The sequence below is a fragment of the Cervus canadensis genome, chromosome 29 (genome assembly GCF_019320065.1).
Source record: "Cervus canadensis isolate Bull #8, Minnesota chromosome 29, ASM1932006v1, whole genome shotgun sequence".
NCBI classification, from domain to species: domain Eukaryota; kingdom Metazoa; phylum Chordata; class Mammalia; order Artiodactyla; family Cervidae; genus Cervus; species Cervus canadensis.
Window position 1 is genome coordinate 14,500,439 of NC_057414.1, and position 12,777 is coordinate 14,513,215.

Below are 12,777 nucleotides of genomic sequence, written 5' to 3' on the forward strand. Positions count from 1 at the left end.
AATTTCCATAGTGATTAGGAATATCACTTCCTGCTCATTCCCAACCTGGCTTCTGAAAGAGCTCCCACAGTCCTGTTAGGCTTTGGTTCATTTTAATTGCACTCTCAATGTTTGAAGAGTAATGACTTTTCCAGTAGAGAACTGATTGCAATGGTTATGCAACTGATTAATTTACTTCCAGGAAGGGTAAGTGTATGTGCATGTCTTAGCATCTCCATGCAGATGCTTCTGGACAAGGGATCCACTTTCCATGTTTTAATTACTTCCCTGATTATCTCAGCCTGGACCTCTCTCCTCTCCAGACTAGCATCTCTTTTAGTTAGCAATTCAATCCCACCTCTCATGATAGAAGTCCAATCTTTCTAATTCCACAGGCCAAGAAACTAGATGTCACCTTCAACTGCCTTTCCTCATATCTCACATGCAATTTTTAAATATTTGTCAGTTTCTAAATATATTCAGAATTTCTCACCACTTATCTCCATCATGACTATCCTCCTGGTCCAAGTGGCCATCATGCTGGGATGACTGGAAATTTTTACTGCTTTACAATTTTCATGGTCTACTTTCCACCTCTACTCTTCTTACTGCTCACTTGCTTTTATGCATTTATCACCTGATAGTTCCACGTCTCTACACTTTAGGTAAAGTCTAAGGGATTAGACTACCATCTGGCACAAATTATCTGCCAAATTGATGAATGAATACACCACAGGCAGACCTGAAAGATTTGATTCCCAGTACATGATGACATATGATATAGCTTATAAAATTCCATGAGATATACTTCTGCATCCAAAAAAAAAAAAACAAAAAGGAAAACAAAAACTAGAGAACAAAGGCTACAAAGCTCCGTTCATTCCTCACCATCTAGACATAGTAACCTAACTTAATTGAACAGCTCAAGCCCAAACATCCATTTATCGTACCTCTTCTGCCTAAGAGAATTTGGCATTTTCTGTTTCAGGGCTCTGAATGCTAAAGCACTGAGCACCAGGATTCCAAGGACATGGTTCAGTTCAGTTCAGTCTCTCAGTCGTGTCTGACTCTGCGACCCCATGAATCGCAGCATGCCAGGCCTCCCTGTCCATTACCAACTCCCGGAGCTCATTTAAACTCATGTCCATAGAGTCGGTAATGCCATCCAACCATCTCATCCTCTGTCATCCCCTTCTCCTCTTGCCCTCAATCTTTCCCAGCATCAGAGTCTTTTCAAAGGAGTCAGTTCTTCAGGTGACCAAAGTATTGGAGTTTCAGCTTCAACATAACTCTTTCCAATGAATATTCAAGACTGATTTCCTTTAGGATGAACTGGTTGGATCTCCTTGCAGTCCAAGAAACTCTCAAGAGTCTTCTCCAACACCACAGTTCAAAAGCATCAATTCATCGGTGCTCAGCTCTCTTTATATTCCAACTCTCACATCCCTACTGGAAAAACAATAGCTTTGACTATACGGACGTTTGTTGGCAAAGTAATGTCTCTGCTTTTTAATATGCTGTCTGGGTTGGTCATAGCTTTTTTCCCAAGGAGCAAGCATCTTTTAATTTCATGGCTGCAGTCATCATCGGCAGTGATTTTGGAGCCCAAGAAAATAGAGTCTGTCACTGTTTCCATTGTTTCCCCATTTATTTGCCATGAAGTGATGAGATGGGATGCCATAATCTTAGTTTTCTGAATGATGAGTTTTAAGTCAAACTTTTCACTCTCCTTTTTCACTTTCATCAAGAGTTTTAGTTCTTTTTTGCTTTCTGCCATAAAGATGGTGTCATCTGCATATCTGAGGTTATTGATATTTCTCCCGGCAATTTTGATTCCAGTTTGTGCTTCATCCAAACTTCATCCAACCTGGCATTTCACATGATGTACTCTGCATATAAGTTAAATAAGCAGGGTGACAATATACAGCCTTGATGTACTCCTTTTCCTATTTGGAACCAGTCTGTTGTTCCATGTCCACTTCTAACTGTTGCTTCTTGATCTGCATACAGATTTCTCAGGAGGCAGGTCAGGTGGTCTGGTATTCCCATCTCTTAAAGAATTTTCCACAGTTTAATGTGATTCACACAGTGAAAGACTTTGGCATAGTCAATAAAGCAGAAGTAGATGTTTTTCTGGAACTCTCTTGCTTTTTCAATGATGCAACGGATGTTGGCAATTTGATCTCTGGTTCCTCTGCCTTTTCTAAATCCAGCTGTTGAAGCTTGGCTTGGAGAATTTTGAGCATTACTTTGCTAGTGTGTGAGGTGAGTGCAATTGTGCGGTAGTTTGAACATTCTTTGGCATTGCCTTTCTTAGGGATTAGAATGAAAACTGACCTTTTCCAGTCCTGTGGCCATTGCTGAGTTTCCCAAATTTGCTAACATATTGAGTGCAGCACTTTCACAGCATCATCTTTTAGGATTTGGGATAGCTCTCAGCTGGAATTCCATCACCTCCACTAGCTTTGTTCATAGTGATTCTTCCTAAGACCCACTTGCCTTCACATTCCAGGATGTCTGGCTCCAAGTGAGTGATCACACCACCATGATTATCTGGGTCATGAAGATCTTTTTTGTATAGTTCTTCTGTGTATTCTTGCCACCTCTTTTTAATCTCTTCTGCTTCTGTTAGGTCCATATCATTTCTGTCCTTTATTGTGCCCATCTTTTCATGAAATATTCCCTTAATATCTCTAATTTTCTTGAAGAGACCTCTAGTCTTTTCCATTCTGTTGTTTTCCTCTATTTCTTTGCATTGATCACTGAGGTAGGCTTTCTTATCTCTCTTTGCTATTCTTTGGAACTCTGCATTCAAATGGGTGTATCTTTCTGTTTCTGCTTTGCCTTTAGCTTCTCTTTTCTCAGCTATTTGTAAGGCCTCCTCAGACAACCATTTTGCCTTTTTGCATTTCTTTTTCTTGGTGATGGTCTTGATCACTGCCTCCTGTACCTCACGCACCTCTGTCCACAGTCTATTAGATCTAATCCCTTGAATCTATTTCTCACTTCCACTGTAGCCACAAGTGATTTGGTTTAGGTCATACGTGAATGGTCTAGTGGTTTTCCTTACTTTCTTCAATTTAAGTCTGAATTTGGCAATAAGGAGTTCATGATCTGAGCCACAGGAAGCTCCTGGTCTTGTTTTTGCTGACTGTATAGAGAGCTTCTCCATCTTTGGCTGCAAAGAATATAATCAATCTGATTTCAGTGTTGACCAACTGGTGATGCCTGTGTGGAGAGTCTTCTCTTGTGTTGTTGGAAGAGGGTGTTTGCTATGACCAGTGCATTCTCTTGGCAAACTCAGCCCTTGGACATGATAGTGTTGGACTCACCTATTAGCCCTGGGATCTCACCCTATGCCATTGTGACTCTACTTCATCACATCCCCAAACAATGCTTCCTTGTGGGGAACAGGAGAAGGTTAAGACCTGAATGGTGTGCTAACCACCCAGGGCATAAAACACTTCCAGGCCTGTGGCCCTTAAATTGATTCTTTACCCAGAGTCTCCTCACTGATGTCATGCTTTCCTTCTTGGAGGAAATCGAAACGGCTAGAAGTTTTACTACTAATTTTATTCAGTCATAGAAGTGTCGCATACAGTAGAGGCTGCTGAGAAAATGGCACGGGAGAAGGACGTCATTTCTTGCTGGCCTTCACTGCTGACTTGGTGACCTTGGCTGCAGCCGCCGTCTTCTTCTCCACAGCCTTGATGACGCCAACGGCCACTGTTTGCCTCATGTCCCGCACGGCAAAACGGCCTGGAGGACAGAACAAAAGAAAAGATTTCTGAAGAGACACAGAAGGCACGGCTCCTTGGCCTCAGTCAGAGGTGTTTTTCCTCCCAAGACTCAGCAGCTGTCCACCCTGCTCACCTAGAGGCGGGTACTCAGAGAAGGTCTCCACACACATGGCCTTGCGGGGACCATCTGCACGATGGCTGCGTCGCCTGACTTCAGGGCCTTGGGGTTGTCTTCCAGCTTCTTGCCCAAGCGCCGGTCAATCTTTTCCCTCAGTTCAGCAAACTTGCAGGAGATGTGGGCTGTGTGGCAGTCCAGCACCGGAGAATAGCCAGCTTGGATCTGTCCTGGATGATTGTCCTGATTGTCAGGACAATCACCTGGTGGGGAGAGGAGGAGGATGGGATTCTCTCCCGGAGAATTCAGCAGCCACTCTAAGACCTCACAGCGCACCCTGCTTCCACACTCTGCCACCAGACCCAGCCAGAGGCAGGCCGCCTTCCACACCCCCGCAACCCCTAGAGCCAACCCCGCGGGTGGGTGCCTCACCTCAGCTGCCTCCTTCTCAGACTTCTCAATGGTCCTCTTGTCAATTCCCCCACACTTGTAGATGAGGTGCCCGGTGGTGGTGGACTTGCCAGAGTCCACGTGGCTGATGACCACGATGTTGATGTGGGTCTTCTCTTTGCCCATTGTGGTGGTTGCTTCCTTCAGTCACTGCTGACTGGAGCATGGGAGGGGAGGGTGGGGAGAGGCTGAGGCCGAGACGTCTGGCAGGCAACCTGCCTCTTGCTACCCCTCTCCTCCTGCTCTGCCCCAGCACCCCCTCCCTACATCATGGCCTAGCCCAGAGCCTGGGACACAGTGGCACCAGCTGGAAAGGAAGCGACTTGCCAGGCTTGCACCCTGGCAAGGGTCATGATCCCAGGGCTGTAGCTGGGATTTCCAAGTGGTCCTGGCCCCTCCCTCCTTTCTCCTATGTGGGCCTTCCCTCAAACATGTGGCGGCTCAGCCATTCCCCCCCAACCGCCCCCCCACCCACTCCATATACAAGAAACCCTGCCATCCCGTAGCCTGAAGGTGATCCTCTTCACCTAGCCAGTGCCTACCTTCGGAGAAGAGGGAACAAGGAGCTGCAACAGCTGTGACAGTAGTGAATGGCTGTCTTACCTCCTGCTTTTATAAGCCCAGCCCTGGGCCTGCTTCTGGTTCCACCCAAATGTGACACCAGAGCTGGGTAGGGAATGCCACTCCCTACCCTCAAATCCAGTTTTACAGACTTCTTCTCTGACTGATTGGATATTCAGATGAAGAAAGCCTGGGTAAGTGAGTGTGTGGGTGGAGTCTGGGAAGGGAAGATTTGGGAAATAAGAAGAAAGATAAATAATTGGTAAGACTGAATTCTGCATGGCATCAGACTTTGCATGTGACTTCCCAAGACTAAGGTGCTAAATGGCTGTGGCCTTTCATTCATTCATTCATCAAGCAGTGCACTGGGAAGTATAATGCTCAATACCGCCAGGGGCTGAGGACTTGGAATCAGGTAGCGATCATGGCGAGACTTTGTTGGGGAGAGGTCTCAGGCTCCCTGAAAGCCAGTGGTCCTTCTGGGGCTTCTTCCAGTCAGCAGTCCAGGACTGCTGGGGGCGCTTGCCACAAGGCTGGACTATGGCTACTTGGGGTTTTCTCTGAGGCTGAGTATGTCCTCCTCCCTCCCCAAGAAGGTTCTTAGCAGTGCTCAGACACTCGGCCAATGCTGACGCAGTCACTCTCCACAGCCCTAGCCTGGACCCAGGATTGCAGGAGACCAATACTCTAGACTTTGAGGTTCCCCATCCCATGGAGGCCCACCTCCTTGAGCATTGCCTGTTTTTTGCTTTTTTTTTTTTTTTTTAATATTTATTCTCTCTATATATTTGGCTGTGCCAGGTCTTAATTGTGGCATGCAGGATATTTAGTTGTGTCATGTGGAATCTAGTTCCCCCAGCAGGGATCGAACCCAGACCCCTTGCATTGGGAGCATGGAGTTTAGCCACTGGAGCACCAGGAAGATCCCCCACTACTTGTTCTTAAATCACCATTCTCACCTTTGTGCCCAAGGAACCAAAAAGCTAGAATGTCAGAGAAGATGGATTCTCACAAAACATCTGTCTCTTTTCTCTCCTGATTTTACAGAAGAATCAAGGTCTAAGATGGTTAAAGTATAACTGAAAGTGTTAGTCGCTCAGTCTTGTCCAACTCTTTGTGACACCATGAACTGTAGCCCACCAGGCTCCTCTGTCCATAGAATTCTCTGGGCAAGAATACTGGAGTGGGTGGCCATTCCCTTCTGCAGGATATCTTCCTGACCCATGGATTGAACCTACGTCTCTTGCACTGCAGGCAGATTCTTCACCATCTGAGCCACGAGGGAAGCCCAAGATGGTCAAAGGATTGTCCCAAGTTTCTGTAGCTCCTTGGTCCCCACCATTAGTGTATTTCCCTCATCCAACCACCTTTCAGAAGAGAAGAGGCAGAGCCACTCGTATTCCGCTAACATCTAGGAGGGACCGCTGCCCAGCAGAGCCCCGGGAGCTGTGACTCCCACCCCGGGAGCGGTGGAAGTGGGGCAGCCCCTGCCTCTGAGGGGCTCACACTCTGGAGGGAGATAAAGAAGCCATTTCAACGTAACGAGCGAGTCGTGAGGGCTATGGGTGAGGGTCTTTGGGGGACTTCCCAAGTGTGTGGGGTAAGGAGGACTGCTTCATAGAAGTGTTTCAGCAAGACCATGGGTGTGGGCCTCAGGCAGAGGGGCTTGTCAGGCAGAATAATCCATTAAGGACAGTTCTGGACTCAGTTTGCCTGGAGGGAATGGGTGGAAGGAAACAATGGCTAAAGAGATAAAAGGGGAAGATCATTATGCATTAATTGCTCAGAGTTTAATTTTCCTAAACTGTAAGTCTAATTATGTAATCCCCTTGTTTGAGTCTCTTGATTACTCTTTATTGTCCTCAGGGGAAAAATTACTGTTCCTTCAGTGATGAGAAGATCCTCTGGAGAAGGAAATGGCAGCCTACTCCAGTACTCTTGCCTGGAAAATTCCATGGATGGAGGGTCCATGGGATCGCAAAGAGTCGGACACGACTGATCGACTTCACTTCTCACTTTCACTTTCAGTGATGAGAAGCTCCAAGAGGCTGAGGCTGGAGTCAGGAAGCCCCTTAGGAGGCCATTGCAGGAGTGCTGGAAGAAGAGGATACATCTCAGCCAGGGGGTGCAGCTGACACATGTTCCACATAAATAGAGGGGGATTCAGAAGCGGGCGGGACCAAAATTGCCAGCAGAAGCACTTGCCATCAGGATGGGGAACATATGACTTTGTCAGCATCTCCTCCCTCATCCCAAAGTCAAGCTCAAGCCTTTTACAGAGCACGAGAGGACTCTACATTAACTCTAATGCAGGGGTCTGCAGCCCCAGTCTGATGGGAACCGGGCTGCAGAGCAGGAGGTGAGCAGCAGGTGGCCAGTTGGTGATGCTTCACCTACTGCTCCCCAGGGCTCATCGCTGCCTGCTGCTCGAAATGCCACCTGAACCACCCCCATGACACCCCCAGTTCCATCTGTAGAAAAACTGCCTTGCACCAGGCCAGTCCCTGGTGCCAAAAGGTTGGGGACCACTGCAAGGGTCAGAGTCTAGACCCCTTCCTGAGTCTCCAGCCCTTCCGCCCAGTGCAACTGAGTTGCCCCTCCCTGATCTGGATATGAAGTTCCCTAGTCTTACTATGAGTCTTGCTATGAGTTTTACTAGTCACGATGAGATTATAGTATCATCTTGTTTGAGCCTCTTGGAAATAGCACAAAGGCAAATCAGGCGTGTAAGGGAATTTCACCTCAGAATCAGGTAGACCTGAGTCTACATTCTGCCTCCTCCACTTCCTAGCTGTGGGAATTGACTGTCTCTGAGCTTCCGTCTCCTCATCTGTAACATGGGGGTAATTCCTACCTCCTGCTTTCTTGAGCAGTGAACCCAGTCATCCTGCGCAGTGCCTGGCACGTGGCAAGTGATCCATGGCCAGTGCCTCCTCCGGTCCTGTCTTCCTCTCTCCACCTTGCGTCGCCAGACTCCGCTCGCTGAGAGCCAAGTGCTTTCATACAGACCAAACGATTTGCCCAAGGTCACAGAACACATTAGTGAAGAAATAGGAGGCTACTCCTCCATCTCCAGGTTTCCAGGCTTCTGCTGAGCCAGACAGTCTCCTCATTAAGAATTATTATTGTTATACTTCTTCCATTTAAGCCATTTACATAGTATCTCTGTAGTCTTGGCTGACTCCAAACTGAAGGAATAATCAGAATGAAGAGGTTTTCTGACATTGAAATCAGCTGAAGGGTAAATGCTCCTGATAGAATGACTTTCCCAGCTAGTGTAATTGGCTGTTTCTAGAAAAATATTCCCATTATTTACAAATCTGAAGGGCCCTGGCAATTCATTATCATTTTATTAGAAATAGTATTTATAATGTATAAACATAAAGTCATCAGAGTTTCTGGAATGAGATGGTTAAGAATTAGAATGAATCTATAGTGACTGTAGTGCAAGCTTCAGATGAGTTAGGATGAAATAAAATCATTTAGAATGACAAGCTCAATGCAATGAGACAAATGAAGTTAGATGGTCAAGCTGTGCTTGTCGGGCAACTGTATAAATACAAGAAGGGGTGACTTTGTAGTGAAAAGTTACTCCAGGGGGGGTTGATTCCTAAGAAAGCTAGACTATGTGGCCAGTGTTGGCATATGAACTAAATATGTCTACTAATTAATTTACATATTAACCAAAACCCCTTGGTCTTTATAGTTAGTGAGCAGAGGTGTAGCTATGAGATCACCCCCATTTTACTTAAGTTTCTAGAGACAGACTCCATCGCAGACATAAACTGAGTCTGCACAACAGTATCAGTATATACATATATATATTTTTTCATTTGTTTTATTGAAATTTAGTACTTTGGCCCCCTGATGTGAACAGCTAACTAAATGGAAAGACCCTGATGCTGGGAAAGATTGAAGGCAAAAGGAGAAGGGGTTGGCAGAGGGTGAGATGTTTAGATAGCAGCACCAACTCAATGGACATGAATTTGAGCAAACTCTGGGAAATAGTGGAGAACAGAGAAGCCTGGCATGTTACAGTTCATGGGGTTGCAAAGAGTCAGACAGGACTTAGCGACTGAACAACAGCAAAGTTGATTTACAATGTTGTGTTAATTTCTAGTGTACAGCGAAGTGATTCAAAAATGCCTGTATACACATTCTTTTTCATGTTTTTTTCCATTATAGTTTATCACAGGATATTGAATATAATCCCCTGTGCTATAGAGTAAGACCTTTTGTTTGTCTGTTCTCTGTTATTAATCAGTATACTGTAGAAGAAAGCCACAGAATGAAACAAACTGGAGTTAGTGATGGGGAACTTTGAAGGTAAAGTTTCAACACCTTAAAGTTAGTCACATAGAGAAAGACATGTATTGGTTCAATTCAGTCACTCAGTCCTGTCCGACTCTTTGTGACCCCATGAATCGCAGCACATCAGGCCTCCCTGTCCATCACCAACTGCCGGAGTTTACTCAAACCCATGTCCATCGAGTCGGTGATGCCGTCCAACCATCTCATCCTCTGTCATCCCCTTCTCCTCCTGCCCTCAGTCTTTCCCAGCATCAGGGTCTTTTCCAATGAGTCAATTCTTCGCATCAGGTGGCCAAAGTATTGGAGTTTCAGCTTCAACATCAGTCCTTCCAATGAACACCCAGGACTGATCTCCTTTAGGATGGACTGGTTGGATCTCCTTGCAGTCCAAGGGACTCTCAGGAGTCTTCTCCAACACCACAGTTCAAAAGCATCAATTCTTCGGCACTCAGCTTTCTTCGCAGTCCAACTCTCAAATCCATACATGACCACTGGAAAAACCATAGCCTTGACTAGACAGACCTTTGTTGACAAAGTAATGTCTCTGCTTTTTAATATGCTGTCTAGGTTGGTCATAACTTTCCTTCCAAAGAGTGTCTTTTAATTTCATGGCTGCAATCACCATCTGCAGTGATTTTGGAACCCAGAAAAATAAAGTCAGCCACTGTTTCCACTGTCTCCCCATCTATTTATCACTTAAATGTGGAATATAAAATATGACACATGCACTTATCTACAAAACAAAAGCAGACACAGAGATATAGAGAACAGATTTGAGGTCGCAGAGCTGGAGGAGAATTGAGGGGGATGGATAAAGGGGGAGTTTGGGGTTGGCAGATGCAAACTAGCATATATAGAATGGATAAGCTACACGGTCCTCTATAGCACAAGGAGCTATATACAGTAGACTGTGATAAACCATAGTGAAAAGGAAGATAAAAGAGAATGTACACATGTGTATAACTGAATCACTGTGCCGTACAGCAGAAATTCACACAACATTGAAAGTCAAACTATACTTCGATTAAAAATTTTAAAAATTGAAGAAAGAATTGTTTTGACTTAGTTTAGTCCCATTTCAAGTGTATACATGAGAAGCAGGGAAACCTGAGTTCCCCAGGGTCTGATAAGCTGAATAAGAAGATATCCAGTTTGCAGACTTTACAAACATAGGAAATCAGATCCTAAGTAGGACGGAGTTATTTCTTTGCGCAGATGCTTACAGAGCACCTTTTCTGTGGTGGTCTTGAAGCATGTGGCAGATAGGGATGTCTGCTGTCCCTGCCTCAACAGCACAAGGGGGAGGCGACACCAGGCTCACCACCCCACAACCCAGGAGCTGGAGTCCATGCCCTGGAGGAGACAAAGGACCGAGTATTGGAGAGACTCTAAATTAGTGCTTTTCCACTCAAATAATTCTTGCTTAGATGGGGAATGGAGACAAGGGGAGTAGGTCCTTTTCTTTATGTTCCAGAGCTTGACAACTTTAGGGGAAAGGGACAGTGGGGTAAACTCTGGTCATGCCCTATTAAAATGGAAAGTTTTCCCTCTGAACTCTGAGCATCATTCATTCAACAAATTCTGGAGCACGTTCTGTTACTTCATCTCCACCTCAAAGCTGCTATTGCCTGACTCCCATTTCACAGATGGCTCAGACAGGTAAAATGAATTGTCCAAACCACACAACCAATGTGTAGGCAGGAGCTGGGGTGGAATTTTAATCCAGACATGTTCCTTTCTCTTTTTCTAGGACTTATTTCTTTTATTTGTATAGTTTTCACCGCACTGGGTCTTTGCTGCCATGGACCTTCTCCAGTTGCAGCAAGCAGGCTTCTCCTTGTGGCGGCTCCCTCATTGCAGAGCACAGGTTCCAGATGCACCGGGTTCAGTAGTTGCAGTTTATGGGATCGGAAGGTGTGGCGCACAGGATTAGCTGCCCTGTGGCATGTGGGATCTTTCCAAACCAGGGATCAAACTTGTGTCCCCTGTTGGCAGACAGATTCTTAACTACTGGAGTAACAGGGAAGCCCCAAAACGTGTTCCTTTCTAAAAACAACATCCTTACGATAGCCAGGACATGTTACCTCCTGGAAGTCCCCTGGGCATCATTCTGGTGCAGTTCCTCACCTTAGATGTGGAAACTGAGTCTCAGGCAAGTCCTTTTCAGTCTGATTTGAATCCATAAACATTTATGTGTCAGACATGGTTCAAGAAGGACCTGAACCTCTAGGAATTCCCCGGCCAGCTGATTTGACACATTCCCAGTCTCGGGTGGCGAGAATGACACATTCACACCCACACAGTTAGGCTCTCACAATACAGAGATCTGTGCACAAGCAGTGGAAGCCCAAGCCTTCAGCAGACCTTGCCGATTGACTTGATCACAGGTGCCTCTACTGAACATTTATCCAACAAAGGAAGACCCCAGTAACATTATTTATGTAATTGCTTTTCTTTCCCAGTGCTCTAGGGGTGACATCTCTCTGCCAAGACTGCAGTTAATTGGAAGGCTCCCAATCTCTCCTCACTTCAGATCATAAGCTAGATAGCAGTGTAAGTCCGAACACATGTGAACTCTAAACTTCAGCCCAGAGGCAGGACAGGGCACAGGACTGCTGCCGTTGTTCAGGCGCTCACTCGTGTCCGACTCTTTGCGACCCCATGAACCACAGCACGCCAGGCTTCCCTGCCAGCCACCAACTCCCAGAGCTTGCTCAAACTCATGTCCGTCGAGTCAGTGATGCCATCCAACCATCTCATCCTCTGACGTCCCCTTCTCCTCCTGTCTTCAATCTTTCCCAGCATCAGGGTCTTTTCAAATGAGTCAGCACTTCACAACAGGTGGCCAAAGTATTGGAGCTTCAGCTTCAGCATCAGCCCTTCCAATGAATATTCAGGATTGATTTCCTTTAGGATGGACTGGTTTGATCTCTTTGCAGTCCAAGGGATTCTCAAGAGTCTTCTCTTTTGAATACCACAGTTCAAAAGCATCAATTCTTCAGTGCTCTGCTTTCTTTATACTCCAACCCTTACATCCATACATGACTACTGGAAAAACCATAGCTTTGACTAGATGGACCTTTATCGACGAAGTAACATCTCTGCTTTTTAATATGCTGTCTAGGTTTGTCATAACTTTTCTTCCAAGTAGCAAGTGTCTTTTAACTTCATGATTGTAGTCACTGTCTGCAGTGATTTTGGAGCCCAAGAAAATAAAGTCTGTCACTGTTTCCAGTGTTTCCCCATCTATTTACCGTGAAGTCATGGGACTGGATTCCCTGATCTTCGTTTTCTGAATGTTGAGTTTTAAGCCAACTTTTTCACTCTCCTCTTTCACTTTCATCAAGAGGCTCTTTAGTTCTCACTTTCTGCCATAAGGGTGGTGTCATCTGCATATCTGAGGTTACTGATATTTCTCCTGGCAATCTTGATTCCAGCTTGTGCTTCATCCAGCCTGGCATTTCTCATGATGTACTCTGCATATAAGTTAAATAAGCAGGGTGACCATATATAGCCTTGACGCACTCCTTTCCCAATTTTGAACCAGTCTGTTGCTCTATGTTTAGTTCTAACTGCTGCTCTTGACCTGCATGCAGGTTTCTCAGGAGGAAGGTAAGGTGG